Here is a 19,937-nt window from a genome sequence, read left to right on the forward strand (position 1 = left end):
GGAAGTTAGAATGAAAACGTCAACATGGGCTGCTTGGACTAGGGGTTGTCAGGCGGCCATATCTGCCCCTGACTCCACAAGCAAAACACGGGGTGCCACCTCAGTCTCAGGGTCCTTGGGCCTGCACACATATTTGAGCTCACCCCAAGAAGAGGACAGCATTATCCACGGTACTGCCTATTCCCTGCCATTTCTGCTAGCATGTGCCTGACCCTGGAGCACAGTAGCACTAACGTGCTTTGTCTTTAGAAATGATGCTCAGGTACTCTCATGGGTTTGAAGTGGAAGCTGTAACTGTTGCTTGTCACCCTAAAATAATTTATTTCACTTACTTGTTTTCATGTCATTTTGTCCCCCAGGACTAAGTGGTATTCCTTGCTCTGTTCCCAGCACCTCACCTGGCCCAGGACTGACAGAGCAAGAGCTCGATACAAGTTTGTTAAATGAACAAGTCAAAGAATGGATGGATGGATGGATGGATGGGTGGATGGATGGATGGATGACACCTAGCATCATCTTCTGTACACAGTATTCCAACTGTTTCCAGCTGTGTGCTGAAATTGCCGTCTATAAGCCTGATTTTTCTCTGCCTGCTAATTTAGACACTTTGCCAACAGATCAATTATAAAAATCTGTGTTAAATAGGAAACACAGCAGGATGCAAATAGCTTTGAAGGCAGACATCCCTGGATCTGAAACTGGGCAGCACTACCGAATTGCTTTGGGCAGATCGCTTGCTCTTCTGACCCTGCTTAGACAGAAGCCTCCAGGGAGCAGGGGTCCTGAGGGGTGCTCATGTTCCCTTGCAGGGTCAAGGCCCTGCTGTTTTATGTTCAAGCAGAGGAATGCCAACTCTTAATAGGCAGAGTGGCTCAGGGGCCAGGGGAGTCTGGAGACTCAAGATTCAGTGGCATTTAACCCAGCTGTTTCCCAGCCAAGCCTTGGCCCTGGCATAGCTGACCCCCTGAGTGGGAGTGTGGCCTCCTCTGGAGGTCAAGAATTCTGACAATTAAGTCCTCAGCCTTCTCTACTCTCCTGCTGCAGGAGATGGAAGCCTCTCTATGTGCTACCTGGGGGTGCCTGAATTCCATGCTAAATTCATACTTGCCAATTAATCACTCTGGCCTTCTCATTTCCATTCTCCTGAGTCTCAGTTGAGCTTCATAATAGCCACTTCAACCTACTGTCCTTATATTTAGTTCTTACCCTATGTTTACAAATGCCTGCTATACTGCACCAGCTAATGAATACCTTCTGCTTGTAACCATCCAGCTCACCACCAAACTGTCCCGGTACACAGAACTGGGGCATCTGGGCTCCACCTCCCACCAGGAATGGAGTCCTCATGGCCAGACAAGCAGTGTTTATCCATTCCCAGAATCTCAACTCAGTATCTTTGATCTCAGACAATTCTTGGAACCAATTGCCACGGGTCAGTCAGTTTCTCCATGAAACTGATGGTAGAAATTTCCAGGCAGGACAGTATCCAAGAGTATTTCTGTAGGACAGAGGGGCAGGATATACAGTGGAGGAGAGGGAGAAATTGAGCTGCTATTCCAAAGCCCAAAGCAGGCCTAGACCAGTCCCAAGGAATTAGAGAGGATCTTGGAGATGCCCCATCTGGGGTAAGAAAGTTCCCCTTCATAGAAGGCATGGCCATAGCAAGGTGGTGCCATAGGGAGCTGTCACCAGCTGAGGTGACATGTTTCCCAAACCTGATGGGGCTCTAGGTAGCACATCAGGAGCCCCGCCCCACAAGCATTTGTTTCCATAGCCTGGTGTGGCTCCCTGCCCACCCCTTCCCAGTAAGGACCCAGGACTGAGTACAGCTGACCCACCACGCCAACCCCTTACCTTCTCCAGAGAAGTCTGGAGTTGGCAAAACCCGGGAATTGGTAGGGAAGTCCGCCCCTGGAGGTATGGGCGTCCACGTAACTTGCCCATCAGGAAGGACAGTCACATCTACCCCAGAAACTGCAGACAGGAAGCCCGTCCACAGAGGAAGGAAAGGGGTAAGACAGCCAAGCAGAGACAGGAGGGAACAAGAGGCAGAGACCTGGAGACTCTCTGGCCTCTGCTTTCAAGCCCCCTCTCAGAAGCTCAGCCAAACCCACAGCCTCAGGTCGCCAGGACTCGCCACGTCCTTGTAGCATTTTATTTCCACGGCTGCACCCCAAAGTCCCGACAACACGTTAGGCACAAAACCAGCCTTCCTGCTGGCTCCTCCTTTCCAGGCGGCTGCTCCTTGCTCCTCTGTTAGCTGTTTCCTTCCTGTAACAATAGCCCCTTCCCCAGATGTTTGTGTCCTTGATGGAGAATCCTTCGAGATTTGGAAAGCTACACAGACGGTGGTCTCAGGTTTTCCTTTGTCCTCATGTGTATCCAGGCTTTTCTTTCAGGAGAGATCATGTGATGGAGTGAAAGCCCATAGCTTTTGGTGTAGGCAGAACTGGGCTTGAATCCCTGCTTCCACTACTAATAAGCAATTTGAACTTGGTCCAGGCACTCAATGTAACAGAACCTCAGCAACTGCAACTGCATGATGCTGATGATGACATCTCTCGTGCGTTGTTAGGAGAGAAGGGAACACTGTTTGTGGAGTGCCTCAGAGCGGGTCAGAGAAGTGTTACTCCCAACCTGATTGTCATTACTCACATAGTTTAGGCATCTCAGATCCTCTGTCTTTGCAGTTGCAAAAGACAGACCCTTTCCCTGCCTGCTTGCTCCATCTTCAACCAGGAGGGGAGTGAAGGATCTATTGTTCACACACGGCTCAGGAATGGCAGGAACCAGGGTCATAAATAAGTCCCTGGGACACAGTTTCTTGACTTTCTTATCTGGTGCCCTCCTCTACAAGATTCTTTTCTGAATAACCTCAGAAGAGACGTTTTCTTCTGTCAGAAATATCTTTGATCATCTTCAAACCAATCCTCCTGATTAGGGTGATTGGCTTTTGACTGAGGCTAATGAATAGGTCAACCTTAAGGGAACTATAGGGGCACACAGAGAAAGGGGAACATTTTCCCAGAAAATCAGTGTGCTCTACTGGAAGAGGGAAGGGATGGGCAGTGTCCACTCTACCCTCTGGCTAAAACAGGGTGACTTCTTTCCGCCCTCAATAGTGTGTCTCCTGCTGCGTGTTTGGTAGAGAGAGTGACTCACATTCCCTCAGTTTCCTTAGTTCCTTCCACAGCTCTGATTCTAGATGAATCCTAGTCAGGCTCCAGGATGCTGTCACATGAGGAGTGAAGGAGTCCACTTTAACTGGGCGACCACCATTTCTCCCCCGTGGTCTTGCCAGGACAGATGAGGGCCACAGTAGTAAGGTGGCAGTGACCCAGCCATATGAGATGAGTCACTTTGGGCCAGACTCTGCACTCCTAGACCATGGTTTGCTCAACAACATATTGGATCCCAGGTCTTTCTGGAAACGACAAAGTCTCTGAAGTGCTCCTCGGTAAAAACACGGGCAAGAACCCTCTGCCATTTTCCTCAGTCTTTTTCTTTTCAGTATTCATCTACAGGGGCATGAACATTGGAGTCCAAAGCATCTTGGAATTCCTCAGATTCGACTCAGAAATGAGAAAACAGAAGCTTAAAACGGTAAAGGGTCTTCCGAGAGCCAAACAGCAAATATCCTTTAGAGAATGGGTTTAGATAAAGAGCCCGGCCCTGCAGGGAGCTCACCATGTGGGTGAGGGGGAAAGAGAGGGAAGGGCTCAACTTCAGAGTCACCTGTCCTGCTGGCCAGCAGGGGGCTTTGTCTTCTGTGCACCTCCCTAAGTGCGCATCTGTCGCCCTTCTCTTGTACTGTGGGTCCTCATTTTCAGAAAAGGCTGGGGCTTTGGAGCCCCATTCACATACTAGGAATCGATGAACAATTTTTTGCCTGGACCAGCTTAGTGAGTGGCAGGACAAGGAATAAGAGTCCTAGTATCTCATGAGAACCTGGATTCAGCTGACACTGAAGACCCCTGGCTTCACCCTGCTGCCATTCCCTGTACCACGTACCGGGTCGCTCACAGAGCCAGGGGAGGAGGCAGCCTTCCATACACATGCAACTTTCTGTCCACATTCCTTTGGCGATGCAGGTATTGATGATGGAGAGAGAGACCTAGAACATTCTGGGTTGAGGAAAAGACTATCGGTGGTGTGAATCTCCCCTTTGGTTTATCTAACTTCTATCCCGGCACGACAGACTCTGGCTGGAGATTCACCACATCCAGCTTCTTCCTGTGCACACGATCAAACTGTAGCTTCTGGAATCTTCAAACACGAGCCACACAACTAGTTCTGAAGAGTGAAACATAGCATCTGTGATCCACACCAGGTCCAGACGTGACCCCCTAAATGTCCAACACAGTTTTCCGTGTCCTTTCCCTTTGGTCATCCCATGGCCGCATGCAGAAGACAGCTGCTAACTGAAAGGCAGCTAGCTAAGTCACTGAGTCACCTGAGCTCGGATCAAAGTCACCCGCCCAACCACATGGGGCTTTGTGTCAAAGGAAAAAATTCTAATTATGTTAAACCACTGAAATCTGGAGGTTATTTGTCGTAGCAACTTAGCATTAATCACCTTGATTAACACAGTCACTCAATCGAAGGCTGTGTTCACACAGTGAGCTTCACCCCAGGGACAACACCTTTCACTGACATCAGGAAAAGCAGCCAAGAGAAGCAGCACACCCAGACAGGGTCCCACTCAGGGAACTGGTCATTCTGCAGGTATTTGGACCAGTGACCGTGGATCAGAAGTCATGGTCTGAACTCAGTCACACCCTCTGAGTCCTTTCAACTCTTCCAGCTCTCCGTCTTCACTGCCCGGCCACTGAACCACGCCACCATCACTGTTTGCCTAGCAGTAATGTCCTCCAGCTCTCCCGGCCTCCAGTCCTCCTCTTCTGACCTCACCCAGCAGCTGCTCTGACCCACCTAAAATTCCTGTATGATCAAGTAAAATCCCTTCAATGTTTTACAAATAAACACGATATCTTAATTCAGCCCTATGTGACTGACCGTCCCCCACTCCTGCAGTCATCGACGACCCCAACACACACGTGTGTGTGCACAAGAACAGGTGCACATGCACAAGTATGTGCTCACACACACACACACACACACACGCATGTAGGTGTGCACACTGGCATGCACGCGCTCCAGCCATGATAGATTTCTGTTATCTGCAGGCACCGTGTTACCTTGTCTCTAGTTACTGGCGAGTTTTTGGCCTTAGACGCTATTTTATCTTTTTACCCTCTTGGTCCTCTTTCCCCTGACCTCACTGGTTTTCTCAGATGTCCCCCCAGCAGACATCTCTGGGGGTCTTCCCTGCTCCCCACTAGGCTGTGTGCTCCTGGAGAGCATTCTCCAGGGCAGCGTGAGGGCCCATTCATTCTTCAAGGGGCTGAGACTCGGCACTGGCACAAGAACACTGGAGTGAAGAGCCAGACACTTTTCCCCCTTGGGCTTCAGTGTGCATGACAGTAAAGACCCCTGGGAACCTGATTGAGGGCTGAAGTAAGAAGGAGACTCACTGGCATCACACAGGTGGAGTACCAGGTATGTTCCGGGTGCTCCACTAAGTTTCACCTGGATCATCTCATTTAACCTTCAAAACAGTCTTGAAGTAGGTATTATTACCCTCACTTCACAGATGCAGAGGTTGAGGCCCAAAGGAGTTAAGTGACTTGCCCAAGGACCCACAAATGTGTGAGAACATCAGTATTTGAATTCAGAGCCGTTCTCTTCAAACCCTGAGCTCTGGCCAGGCATGGTGTGAATGGAATGAGTAGAGACATGTAAACGGACAGAGATGGTATTCCTGTTGTGTATAGACTTAACTGAATTTGTGTGTTTACATATCTGATTCCATCTCCTGGAGAAGGGAGGGCGCCGGTCCCGTTAGTCTCGGGAGCTCCAGTACCTACCCCAGTGTCCAGCATGGATTGGGTGCTTTAGACAAGTTGGTTAAATGAATAGAAGGAAGGGAAGAGAGAAAGGAGAGAGGGAGGGTAGATCAACTCCGTGTGCGGTGGGGCTGGGGTTCGCCTGGTGCCTGTACAATCCCACACTACGATAAAGTCAATCGCAAACCAACCAACAAGCCTCACCTGGGGTTCGAGTAGCTAACAGGGGAACTCTATGGATTTGAGGACTAAAAATCGTTCTTGGTGTAGTTCAATGTTGTACCTGCTGAGGCTATTATTATGGGTTAGAAGGTTAAAAAGCAAAGCTGCTTTTATGTCATTTCGGGAAGCAAAGTATAAAACCAGGCACCCTGGAGGCACCCTGGAGGCACCCTGGACTGCTATGATTGTGGGGGAGAGGGAGAGGTCCAGTCCTGCCAAAGGCCCCGCCCCGACTCCCTGCAGCCTAGCAGCCAGCGGAGGCGCTGGGAGCACCCCCCCCCCCTGAGAGGGCACGGACCTGGGTGGGAGTTGGCAGCCCCAATGAGATCCTGCCTCCTGCTGCCCGGCAGGTCTTAGGGGTCTCCAGCCCTGGCTTTCACCAATATCGCTGACATTCCTGAGTCCAGGCCCAGCGGGTCAGAGCAGCTACCATGTCAGGTGTGACTAGTAAGCAATGCAAGCAATTGTAAAGCTGACACACCAGGACTCGCTTACCCAGATGGGCTTCATGGCTACAAAAATGATGCCCAGGCAGGCGCCACCCTTCTCAGAGAAATTGGTTCTCATTCCTAACGTAAGCACTCTATTGGTCTTCAATATCTCCCCCAAAATGGCAACATTCCCGGCGAGTGCCTGCATTCGTCCAAAAATGTAAAACCAACTTCAAACAATGAAGATGTCATTGCTGAGGACCTCTGAAGGGTGGCCCCAGGCCCCAAGGCTGGGCTGACGTAGGGAGCTATGGGCCACCTGTGGCCGTGGAGACCTGGAGCTAGATACAGGAGAGAAACGAGCGTCTCATTTTCTTTCATTTTAAAGAATTTAACCTTAAATCTAAAAGCTGAAATGGAGAAAAATATTCCCCCATTAATTCAATGTCACCGAAACACTTTTAAGTATGTTTGGAGCCATGTATCAGGTATATGAATCTATTTTTCAACTGCAACTTTTATGAGATCATAGTGTAGATCAAGTGCCGTGGAAATTTAGCCTCCAGTTGAGAAGCATCACGAGTGTAAAACACACACTGCACGTCACGGGCTTAATGCAAAGGGAAGGATGTAAACTACTGCACTGGGAGTTTTATACTGATTGTATATTGAAATGATAATAATTGTACTATTTGGAATGGGAAAATATGAGTAAAATTATTTTCATCTGCTTCTTTTCACTTTTTAAAAACGAGGCTACCAGGAAATTTCAAAGAACATATGTAACTCACAATATATTTCTACCAGACAGCCTTTCTGCAAAGGGTGTTTCCAAATGAGGCTGATCATGTTTCCATCAATAGTCGTTTTGTTAGAATAAATCTTTAACTTCCTGGAAGTTAAAAAAGTGAAATTGTTCAGTTGGATGCAAAGCCAAAAGGTGTCTTGGAAAGGCTTCTGGAAGATAGAGGTTGACTGAACCCAGAAAGCACCTTGGAGCAGCTTTCAACTGGGTGGTGACCACCCACCCCCACCACCCCACCACCATTCCACCACGGGTAACTCCAGCTGTGACAACATGACAGCCTCACCCTTCATTCAAACCATCTAAACAATTTCAGAGGGAAGATGAGTCCCTTTCATGGCTAAGAAAATTGAATCTCCAGGAGAACAGGCTTCATGATGGAACTCAGAAGAGAAGGAGCTGGATCTGAGGCCAAGGACCATGTTCTTCCCACAACTCTCCTGGCAAAGTCTTCCAAGAAGATTAAATAAACTAATGTAAGATTTTTTAAAAAGGCAAACTACACCCATAATGGTGGCTGTTTAGGCCAATCTCCTGCCTTCCCCACACCCAGTAGACCCAGAGAGGCGTAGGGATTGTTTATGAGCCATGGCAAACAGGGAGCTCCCACCCAGGGCACAGACTGTGCCAGGACACTCCCTGCCACACCAGGAGGCTTCTCCTGGGCCAAGGAAAGGCAGATGAAGGGCACATCAAAGCCAGTCATGGTGCGATGGCATGGAGGTGAGATGCCACCTGTAGTTGGCAGTGGGCGAGTAGTAGGGACCCTTCTGATGGAGTGTGTCCTCTGTGGGCACACTGAGCCGTGGGGTAACTCTTGACGAGATGTGCCCTGTGTGTTCCATCTGTGCATTTCACACTACAGCTGTGCACTCGCAATGTGCTGCCAGGGACAGACTGAGAGAGCAGAGCTGGCCTGGGCGTCACAACATTACCATTGTCACCATCAACGTCAACGAGAGCAATGACAACCATGATGATTCTTTGAGACCATAAAGTACAGCCAACACTGTGATTGGTTCTTCATCCTCCGCCTCCCTTGATCTCCATCTCCAGGCTGGGACAGCGGCTCTCCTTCCTGCCTTCCAATGGTACTCGCTGCCTTTTAAATTGCGTGTTTATGTGGTGAGACTATAAGTAGGACAGAGAGGGGCCTGTCTGGGACACAGGCAGTAGACCTTGCAAGGATGTTTGTTACTGAAGTGACTTTAAGGGCAATGGTGCCAGGGGTGGGGTTGCCTGGATTCCACAGCTGGACTTGGTCCTGAGTCTCCTGACACCCTGGCCTGGGTTCCTTCCAACCTACCAACAAGAGCTGACCATCTGCTTCTGGGTGTGACCCTGGGCACTCCATGGCCTGTGTAAACTGCTTTCTTCCTCTAGCCCAAGACTCTCACAGGTTTCACCAGCCACACCTGCACTTTGGGAGGTGTCAAGTAAGTGGCTGCAAAAGAACAGGAAGGTTTCTGAGTCACAGGAGGCTGTGAAAAGGCACCTGACCCTGGTGTAATCCAGACTGTGGTTCCAGTTATGTGGGGAGTCCAAGAATCTCCAAGAAGAAGAGACCTGAGAGTCAGAAGGACAGACTCCTAACCATCCCAGTGCAGATTTCGTACTGAATACAGAGTGCAAATTAATCCATTATTCTCTCCCCTTCTCCCTTCTATGGCCTGGGCCCTGTATCTGAGGAGCAATTCTGGGTTCATTCTGCACCCCCACCTTTGGTCCTGGCGGAGGCCCCTCGATGGTGGACCTGGGTGAGGGAGCCTTCAGCCGACCTGCTCATGCCCCTCCACCCCGACCCCACAGGCTTTCTCTCCACGTTTAGAAACCCAGGCTAGTACCTCACACCCATCAGGATGGCCACTACCTAAGTAAACTTAAAAATAAATAAATGAATGAACATAACAAGTGTGGGTGAGGACGTGGAGAGATCAGGAGCCCTGTGCCTGCTGGCGAGCGTGTACCCAGTGCAGTTACCATGGAAAACAACATGGCAGCTTCTCAAAAACTTAAATGTAGAATCATGCACTTACAGATGGTCCATCGGTCGGTTCTACTTCTGGGTACATACATGAAAGAATTGCAGCAGGATCCCCAGGAGATGCTTGAACAGCCGTGTTCACAGCAGCATTTCCACAATTGCCAAAAGGTGGAGGAAGCTCACCATCTATTAACTGAATGGATAAAAATGGTAGTATATGCACACAAAGGAATACGACTGATTTCTGAAAAGGAAGGAAATTCTGAGATATGCTACTACACGGCTGAAACTTGAGGACATTGTGCTGAGAGAAACAATACGGTCACAAAAAGATAAATGCGGTCTGCGTCCGCGGAGGTGCGGTACCTGGAGGAGGAGAACTCACAGACAGAAAGAGGAACAGTGGCTGCCAAGGGCGGGAGGAGGGGGAACAGGAGATGCTTAATGGGCGCCAGGTTTCATCTCTACAAGGTGAGAAGAGGTCTGGGATGATGGTGTGAGGGTGGCAGGACAGCCCCTTCCTCCACTGGTGACGCCTGCTGGGGCCACGCACGCTCCAGTCCTGCCCATGGGACGAGGCCTCTGAAGCCCACACGTGGCAGTGCATCTTTACCCTCGGGCCGAGCCTGCCTCTGCCCCTCCCTCCCTGGTAGGTGCCATTTGAGAGAGAGAGCAGTTGCCAGCAAAGTCCTGAGTCACAGAGCCACACACTCTGGACACGGGGCTGGGTGTGGAGGATTTGCTTTCCATTGTCTGACTGTGTCAACTTGTCTCGACATGATTTGCATTGAACCAAGTGACAGGGAACAGGACAGACCAAGAGCAGCTGGGACATGGAAACCAGGTAGACAGAACCCAAGTGAATTGGAGCAGGTGCTGGGACAATCCTAGCTCTGGTCACACAATTAGTGAAGCTGGCAGGAGCTCTGTGTCCTCTGCAAGTGTTCATCCTCCAGAGGGAGAGGAAGGCTCAGCTGGCCCTGCTCACTCACATGACAGTCAGGACCCAGCAAAACCAACTAGTTGAACATTTGCTTTAGACATGGGCTTCGATTCCTCCTCATTCCCTTAGGACAAAGCTAATAATGAAGTTAAGAATAATGAAGTTCATCGAGGCACGGTGGTACATACCTATAATCCCAGTGACTAGGGAGGCTGAGGCCGGAGGATCTCTACTTCAAACCCAGCTTTAGCAATTTAGGGAGGCCCTAAGCAACTCAGTGAGACTCTGTTCTAATAAAATATATAAAAGGGCTGGTGTGTTTGAGTGTTTTAATATGAATTACAAAAAAACAATTGTTTATCTTTTTGTACCTTTACCCTATGTTCAAAGTTGTTATTATTTTATGACTTCAGCTAATCAATTCTTTATCTCTAATTCCATGATAACTTCAAACACATTGTGAGAAGAAAATCCTGGCTTGGTGGTTAAGAGACCTTGGGTTCAATCCCTGGTACCCTGCCCCCCCCCCAAAAAAAAATAGTGAAGTTCACTCTCTCAGGCAGAGCCAAGGGACCTAGAATTGAAAGACACTCCCTCTGTTTTGCATCCAGTAGCATGAAGAGTTCCTGAATAAGGAGTGCAAAGTTCCATCCAGGGTAGCAGGAGGGAGAGAAGCGGCAGAGCAGGCTGTACGTAGCTAACCAGCACACACGACTGCTTTACGCCCATGCAGAAACCCGAGAGAATGCTCTTCCAGTGCATGCTCAGGCACACATGCATGTGACCACACGTGCAAATCAGATACGTCTGTGCAAAAACCTGCACCCGTACACTCACAGCAGAGTTGCTCTGTGCACGAGTTCCTTTAGGTACAAGCCTACATCCTCATACCAACACATGGAACACACTTATTTGAAGGTGAACTTGCATTTGCTTCTAAGTGTGCACCTGCACCTGCCCCCACATAGTGAGGCTCTGTCCTGACTCCTGGGCTCAGGCCTCATCCATCTCCTGGGTTTCCTCTTTTCGCTTCCAGAAAGGGAAAGCGTCAGAAAGAAATGGAACATGTTTCCTCCACATGGGGATCCTGGAAAATGTATTTCTGGGGATGGGGGAGATTTTTGTGTTATGATTAGAATTTCTGGTGTTAGAGCCTGTCCTGGATCAGTTCAGGTGCCTCCCTGGCCACGCTCAGCTGTGCCTTCCTGTTGTTACCAAAAAATATTCAAGGAAATCTCTGCAATCCATAAAACCCTATACCTTTAGAAAGCAGGTTCTGGTTTTATTAAAAACAGAGCCAAGTGTTCTCTTGCCGTCTTGGGGACTGGTCCATTCCCAGACTGGTGCTCCTTCTCTCCACCTGGCCATGCTGGCTGGTTGGCTGACCTGGACCCCTGGATGCTTGTGCCAAGAGTATCTTGCCCGACGTGTCCTGTGTCTCTCCCATCCTGGCCTGTGCCTTTCTCCCTGGGGAGGTCAGATGCCCCTGGTTTTGCTACCCATAGCCAGGACATCCTGCATGTCCAGGAAGGCAGGTGGGGGGTTGCTGCTATGCTCCCATTGGCTTCCTGAGAGAATGACCCCATAGGCATTTTGGAACTAGCTTCTCCAAAGACTGACAGAGGATGCCTGCAGATGTCCACAGCCTTTGAAAGTTGACTAACAAACAAGGAGCTAAGGAAGAAACTCTTCTCCCTTCCCTGCCATGGTCCCTAACCTTCATATGGCTTCTCTGAAGCTGTGTCACTATGTAAGGAGTAATGGCGAAGTCACCATCCACTGATGTGAATTTTATTTCTCTCCTCTCCTGCCTCACTTCCCTTTCTCCATCCGTCTTGCTTCCCTGGAACTGCACAAATAAAAAAAGAAGTGCTGTGCTAGGCTTTTCCTCAGACTCTCTTTTCTGGAAAATGCAGGCCAGGAGAATCTTCCATCACGTTGAGTTCCTGACTCTGAAGCGGTGGAAAGTGATTTGCATCCTCTGAGTGTACGTTGGCTGGCCTATAGGACAGGGCTCATTGATTGACCTTCTCCACTTCTGAGTTAAGATTAGTTGAGATGATGTATGTGGAAATATTTTATCTTTCCCAATAACAAAAGCAGGTAGAATATTTAAGTGATCTTCTCCCAACTTTGCAAATCTCACATTGGGAATTCTCTCTCTCGTGGGCAGCGATCAGAGTCTTTTGCTGTGTAATTGACCATGGACCTTCTCTGAGTAGTCCACAAGGGCTGAGCCCTGCCCATGACACTGTCCTGTCCTAGACTCCGGACATGTATTAACTTGTGGAATTCCCACAAGGTGTGTGATAGGTAATATGTATCATAGAGAGGGCATGTGTCTTGACCTAGACACACAGCCAGCAGGGAAAAATGGGGGACCAGAATTCAAACAGGCCCCTCCAGAATCCATGCTTTTCCAACATAATGAGCTGCCGGAGACAGGATGTAGTGTGTATCTTGGTTGTTGGATCACAGCAGCCTCTGCACTGGTGAAAAAGACTTTTGGCTTTTTTATTGGGTGCATACCATGTTGGCCCTTTGTGTGTGTCATCTTAAGTCATCCTGGTCAGTAACATGCGTGGACCTCAGCCGGTGTGTCCTGCAGCCTTTCACTTCTTCAGTAATAGCGTTCTGAGCTGCTGGTAGGAAAACCACTCTTCCATCCTCAGGGTCTATGTCATTCAGCAAGGTGACCTCACTGCTGCTCCCAGTGGAGAAGCAATCAAAGCAAAAGCCCATCCAATACAGCACGTCCCACTGGCCCCAGGGACTGGATCACCAGTGAGCCCAGGACCAGATTCAGAGCAAGGAAAATGAGGCCCCAGACCTGTGTTCCCACTGCAAGAAAGGGAGTAGCTTTCTTTCCTACAAGGTTTGAATCTGGGAAGGGGAAGAAAGCCTGAAACTATTGGTAGATTTTTGTGCTATGGAAAATAGGACTCATCCAACATTCAAAAATAATGTTTTGCTATTACAAGAATTGTATTTTAGGAAGGAAGGGGAGTAGAGCATTGTTTCATAATATACCATCATCCTCAGCTTCATAAAATAACTAACAAAAGTAACACATCCCCAAGACATGCCTCCAACAATTACCTTTTTTAGCTGTTGTTTGTATGATTTTATTATCTACCAAATATAAATGGCCATGGGAGACGGGAAAAACAAAGGGTTTCCAGATGTAAGTTTCTTAATTTTTTAATGAATAAGTTAGAATGGGGTATAATCACATTATCAATGTAACAGCTTCACTAATCTGGGCTAATTTTTCTCACATTTTTATGTATCCAACAGTTATCTTGAGTTATCAAGGGCAAAAGGGTCTCACAGAACTCAGAAGAGGGAGAAGAGACCTAGAGGAGCCACAAGAGGAGAGGAAAATTGCCACCCACAAGGACATAAGCAAAGAACCTTCAAGGATGGGGACTTCAGAGCTGTACTAATGACATGCCCTTGAAAGGGTAATAAGTAGATTGGGGTCTCCAGAGGAGGAGAACCAAAGGCTTTATAGAGATACACAGGATGGGTCACCATAGGCCATCTGCAAGCTGATTGGATGGCCTGAGAACCCAGAGGCCTGACGTCCAAGGGCAGAGAAGATGGGTGTTCCAGCTCCAGGGGAGAGTTTATCCTTCCTCCACTTTCTTATTCTACCTGGGCCTTCAATGGAGGGGAGGAAGCCCACCCACTTTAGAGACCATGCTTTTCTTTACTAAGTGATTCAAATGCAAATTATTTCCTGAGATTCCATCGCCCATATACCAAGGAAGAACTTCACCAGCTATCCGGGCAGCCCTTTGCCCAGTCAAGTTGACATAAAATTAACCATCACAAAAGGGATCACAGCATCTGCCCAGGAGAGTGAAGCCCTGAAGACCTGGAAGAAGATCCCCCTTTGCTCCAGGGAGTGAAACACAGTGACCCCTGGGTAGCTGGCTTGACTTACTGCAAAGCATCCATCCATCAGCCCACCTTGCTACTTGGTATGTGACATGAGGTCCCATATGGGATGGAGGTTGAGTCCCTCACTTGCCCACATGCTGCTTCTGAGAGCAAAGCCATCCCCCAGAAAGGAGGGGTAAGAGATGGAGAAAAACTGGATTGTAGCAAACTCCCTGGTGCTCCTGGACCAATCCACACCCAGGCATTTTGGTTACGTGAGCCAATATGTCCCCATTTTGCCCAAGTCCTTTGGAGTGGGGTTTTCTGACTCTTGTAATCAAAGGAGTCTGTCTGATGCAGTTGGCATGGCTACCCTTGTATTACAGAGAGAGGAACAGAGTTCTGAGGGCTTCCACCCCCTGCCCAGGAGCACATATAGGATGCCTGGCAGGGTGGGACCTGCCCTGGATTGCCTGACTGTGAAGCATTCATTCCTCAGCAAGGCCTGCTGCCCAGAAGGTGCCTTCTCCCCTGCTGCCCGGGAGGCTCCATTCAGAGCTCCCTTCTGTCTCTGATCCCTTCCCTTCTGCCAGGCACCCTACTCATGTACTGGGGCATCATTCATTCATCATCCATTTATCACAGGTTTAATATGGACTGGACATTAACGTGGGGTTTGTAAAAGAAGCAAATAAGACACAGTCAGTCCCTTAGAACAGTCCATCGGCCCCTGTCTTGCCTCTGATTTGAGGTCAACCCTGCAACCAGGCACACCCCTACCTTCTCACACTCTCGAGTGCTATAGCCTTTTAAGGTCTCTGTGGGTCACCCTTCCTTTCTTCCCGGTGCTGCTCCTTCTTGTTCCCACGTGACCAAGTCCTACTCATCCTCCAAGTCCTGGCTCTCTGACTGTCCTCACTCCATCGGCCAGAATGGCCCTGTATCTCTTAGACAGCTCTGTTAGCTTCTCTGTTCACATCTGTTTTTCCCATGAGACTGGGCCACTGGAGAGCAGGGGCTGCCTAGTGACCTCCTGTCCTTACAGGAACACGACACTCCCAGGAAGTGCAATAGAAGTTTGTTGGACCCCAGCTGCAGTCGGCTGGCTAGATGACCCTGCAGATGCTTTCACTTCACCCTTTCTCCTTATGATTAAATTAGGCCGGGTGGAGTTTTAATGCTCAATTTAGAAGCAATAACGCAACATGACTCTAAGAAAACCTTCTTAAATCTCACTTGGTGCTAGTTCAGTCTGACTCTTCCGGGGCAGGTGGTCCCTAGGGTGAGGGGCCTCTGGTGGCAGTTTCCTGGGACCCAGAGCTGGGGGTTATTTTCACCAGCTCCCATTTCTGACAATGCTCTCTAGGTGCACTCGGGGTCCTTTAGAAGTCTGGCTTCCTCACCCTTGTCTATGAGGTCCCTCTTTCCTACTGCCCCTGGTGTGACAGGATCCTGGGCTGCTGGAGAAACCAAATCAGTGCCTCTGGGTGGCACGTTGGTCCCTACAGTCCACAGTGCCTCTGATGTTTTACTTAATTTTCCATCACTGTGTTAAACTTGGAAAATCAACTGTACTTCAAAACTAGAAGAATGACGGTTTGGTTTGTGAAATGGAAGAGATCCTTTTTCCCCTGATGAGAATCTACTCTGTAATTCCGTACCCTGGAAGATTCAAACGCAAATTGTCATTTACTAAAACCAGGAACTGGGAGGTGCCCAACCCTGTTCATTTTTGCAACCTCAGGCAGGCTTCTGGCCACAGAGTCTTGGGGTCCTCTCACAGTGAGGCCAGGCTTGGGCAAGTCACCCTCTCTTCTGCCACTCACCAGGCATTCCCACAGAATCCCTAAGAAGGGGACATAATTATGCAAATGAAGAAACTGAGGCTTGAGGAGTTAAGTAGCTCTTTCTTGAATTTTTGAATATTTTATTTAAATTAATTTTAACTGATTCATAAAACCATAGAATTTGTTCATATTTATGGGGTTCCATGAGATATTTTAATACATTTGTACACTGTGTGATGTTCAAATCAGGTTAACCTTATCTATTTCCTCAAACATTTATCATTTATGATGAACACATTCAAACTCCTTTCTTCGAGCTTTTTAAAAGGCACAGTGTGCACTAGCACCCCAGAACTTCTTATCGCCACCTAACTGTAACTTAGTACCCACTGATCCAGTCTATCATTTGTGACTCCCACCCCTGGTGCCAATATCCCAGTGGCCAACATCCTAATCTCAGATGCTGTGAGGTCAACCTGTGTTAGATTCCACCCAGGAGTGAGATGATGCTGTGCTCGTCTTTCTAGGTCTGGCTTATTTCACGTAACATGATGATCTCCTGTTCTATCCGTGCTGTCAAAATCACAGGATTTCACTCTTTTTCTGTGAATGAATTGTATTCTGTGGTGTATCTGTACCACATTTTCCTTATTCACTCATCAGCTGATGGACACATAGGTTGTTTATATTTCTTGGCTACTATAAACAATGCTGCAAAAAGCCCAGGAATGCAGGTGTCTCTTTTCCATACCGATTTCATTTCCTTTAATTATATACATGACAGTGGTATAGCTGGACCATGTGGTGACTCCATTTTCAATGTTTTGAGGAACATCTGTATTGTTTTCCATAATGGCTTTACTAATTTACATTTTCACCCAACAGTGTGCAAGGGTTCCCTTTTCTCACGTTGAAATAATTTTCTTTGGGTGACTTCTATTATAAATCGCAGAACTACAATTTAAACCCAGGCACACTCAATACCACATCTAAGTTAACCACACCCAACAAAAAGAGCTAAAATTGTGCTACCTCAGAGCTGTATAGCTTCATTGCAGAGGGAAGTAATGTCCCTCCCAGTTCCTTTACCATTTGAACTCATTATTATAGCATTCTTTAAAATGACTCTTTAAAAAACAATCAGCCTCATTCAAACATTAATGTTTTAATGTTTAATGTCTCACTTATCTCTGAGTACCCAGGAGTTTTTCAAAGACCCCAAGTATGTTGATAACTTCATAAATACAATATCATTAGAAAGAAAAGGACCTATTATGATTTAGATATGAGATACCCCCTCAAAAGCTCATATGTGAGACAATGCAAGAAAGTCAGGAGGTTAAATATTTGGGTTACAAGAGCCTAAATGTAATCATCATATTAATCCACTGACAGGGATTTAACTGGGTGGTAACTATAGGCCAGTAAGGTGTCTGGAGGAGATGGGTCATTGGGTCATGACTTTGGGGTATATAGTTTGTCCATGGGGAGGGAAGTCTCCTTCTGCTTCCTGGAAGCCATGCGCTGAGCCTGTTTCCTCCACCACAATACCACCGTGATGTTCTGCCACACCTCAGACCCAGAGCAATGGAGCTGGCTGTCTATGGTGGAGGATTCTGAAACCATGAGCTTCCAGATAAATTAATCGTCTTCTAAAATGGTTTTTGTTAGACCGCCCACACCAGCCCACGTGGGACCCAGGCCCAGGTGCACCCCTCCACTGGCAGGCACCGGCCAGAGCCCAGCCTCCAGCACAGGACTCATCTTCTGACCAGCAGATACCACAGGAGTCCAGTCCGGTCCAGATCTGTCCACACCAACTTGCGCAGGACCCAGGTCCAGGGTAGGTCCGAGTTTGTCCCCCCCACTCCCCATCTGGGAGCCTGAGCTAACCCATTTCCATCTTGGGACACTGCAGACATAGCCATAGCCTTCCCAAGCAGTAGCCCCTAACTTTTTGACGACAGACAGGGCCTAGAAGCAGCTGCATCTCAGAGCAGGCATCCCAAAGGGAGTGTGAGGCCCACTCTTTCATCCCCATCTCTGTAACACATTGCTTCCATCTTGGGGCACCAACACTGTTATCTCAAGTTACCTCTGCTATTGCCGCCACCAACCTTAGATGCAATAGCATACAGTGAGGGACACCAGCAAGTTCTGGGAGCACAACATCAAGATGAGGTACAGACAATCTGCACAGGTACCACAAGAATATAGGGAAGACACTGTAATATCTCAGATTCACACTGCAAGAAAGGAAGGCACACAGACAACATGAAAATCATTGCTAACTGTACGCGTTGCAACACCTTTGAGCCACTTGTTCACCTTTCCAACCTCTCATCCTGGCACCCCACACAGACCCTCACTCTCCTCCTGACCTAGCTCAGCGACCATAGTCCACGTCTCAACCACTTCCTTGAAAATGCTCTGAGCTCTTTGCACTCCTCCACCCGCCACCACCCATCACTCACCTCTGATCCAGGCCCGATCCTCACTAACTCACTTCTTTGTCCATGCAGTGGCCTGTACCTCAGGAGTATGGGAGGAAAACACACCATTTTGCAGGTTGCCCTGACTTTCAGCCCAGGGTGACAGATCTCAAACTGCATGAAAAACGTTTCTACAATCCTATCGTCCTTTGTCCTTTACAGAATGACGGCTTCACATCTTCTCTCGTAGGGAGGGCCTACATTCTCTTCTCCACACCTGCACGTTGTTCTCAGCTTATGATTTTGGTTGCTACTTCACACCAGCCACCCACAACAACCACTTCCACCCATACCAACTACCACCCTATGTCCTCTCTATATTTCTTCATTTTATGAAAAAGTGACTCTAATCCATATCAGCAAGGTCCCCACTTGTTTGTATAGATCTCATTCAACCTCATCTCTAAGGACATTACTTCTGCATTCTCTCCTGCCCCGCTGCCTCCTCAGTTGTCTCCTCTCTCCTGATTATCTCTGTTAACACACCAAATGCTCTAGTATCTCTATGATCTAGAACAAAGTCCCTCACACCGTGTCCCCCTCCCTTGCTCACCTGGGATTCTCTCCTCAGTCATGTGTTTGGGTTCCTGCCTCAAACTAACCAAGACTGTCCTTGCAGGGTGCCGGCAACCGGCCAGCAGGTTTTCCTGCAGCGGAACACCTCCTCCTTCTTGAGTCACTTCCTTCTCTTGGCTGCCGCAACTCCACAACTCTCAAGTTTCCCTCCTAATTCACGGACTGCTTCTCCCCAGCCCTCTCCCTCTTGCTCTTCTCTTGACTTGGGAAAGTTGAAAACTCCAAGGGTCCTTCCTTTCCATTTAACCCTCTCTTTTCTGGTTGTAAATATCTGATTACTCACCACACCCAGGTCCCTGCTTCCAGCACTTTCCTCTCCCTCACCCTTTGACTATTTGTGTGTGTGTATATATATATATATATATCTGCTTGGCATCCCAATTGAATTTCAGTGAATGTCAAGGTTAATGTCATTGAAATGGTATTATTGATTCCTGTCTCCCTAGCGTCCCTGGTATTTTTCACTATGGTACGGGGATCCATTTGCTCAAGTCAAAACACTAGAAATTATCTGAGATTCTCTTTTGCACAAACCCCACACACAGTCTTTCAACAGCTTTGTGGTCCTTGCTCCAAAACCTATTCTAAGCCATGTGTCTGCTCACGCACACCTCTACAGGCCAGGCAAGCCACCTCCTCTCCTCTCCTCTCCTGCAGGCGAAGACCAGGTCTGCAGCTGCATCTTCTGCGTCCACTCTAGTGCCTTGCAGCTCTTTCTTCTCCTCTGCAGAGAGGTCAGTTTAAGACATAAGTAGAGAAGGCTACTGCCTGCTTAAAACCCACCACTGTCTGTCTTCTCTTCATCTTTGGAATAAAGTCCAAACTCCTGGATTGTGAAGATCAACCCAAAAGATCCTAAACTGGGCACCAGGCGTAGGGAAATCTGCCTTCGAGTTGGCAGGAGTG

The 19,937-nt window shown here is 48.3% G+C and overlaps 1 long non-coding RNA gene across 1 annotated transcript in view; it reads right to left on the bottom strand.

The window, feature by feature from the left end:
• Positions 1–19,162, bottom strand: part of LOC124095859 (uncharacterized) — a 50,444-nt gene extending 31,282 nt beyond the window's left edge. The window contains exons 1-2 of the long non-coding RNA XR_006852658.2: positions 18,438–19,162; positions 9,401–9,541 (exon numbers count right to left, since the gene is read on the bottom strand). This is a non-coding gene — a long non-coding RNA (uncharacterized LOC124095859). The remainder of the gene's footprint in view (positions 1–9,400; positions 9,542–18,437) is intronic.
• Between the last annotated feature and the right edge of the window lie 775 nt (positions 19,163–19,937).

Source organism: Marmota monax, unplaced genomic scaffold (genome assembly GCF_021218885.2).
Source record: "Marmota monax isolate L192 unplaced genomic scaffold, Marmota_monax_Labrador192_F-V1.1 WCK01_AAM20220418_F8-fsc00073, whole genome shotgun sequence".
NCBI classification, from domain to species: Eukaryota; Metazoa; Chordata; class Mammalia; order Rodentia; family Sciuridae; genus Marmota; species Marmota monax.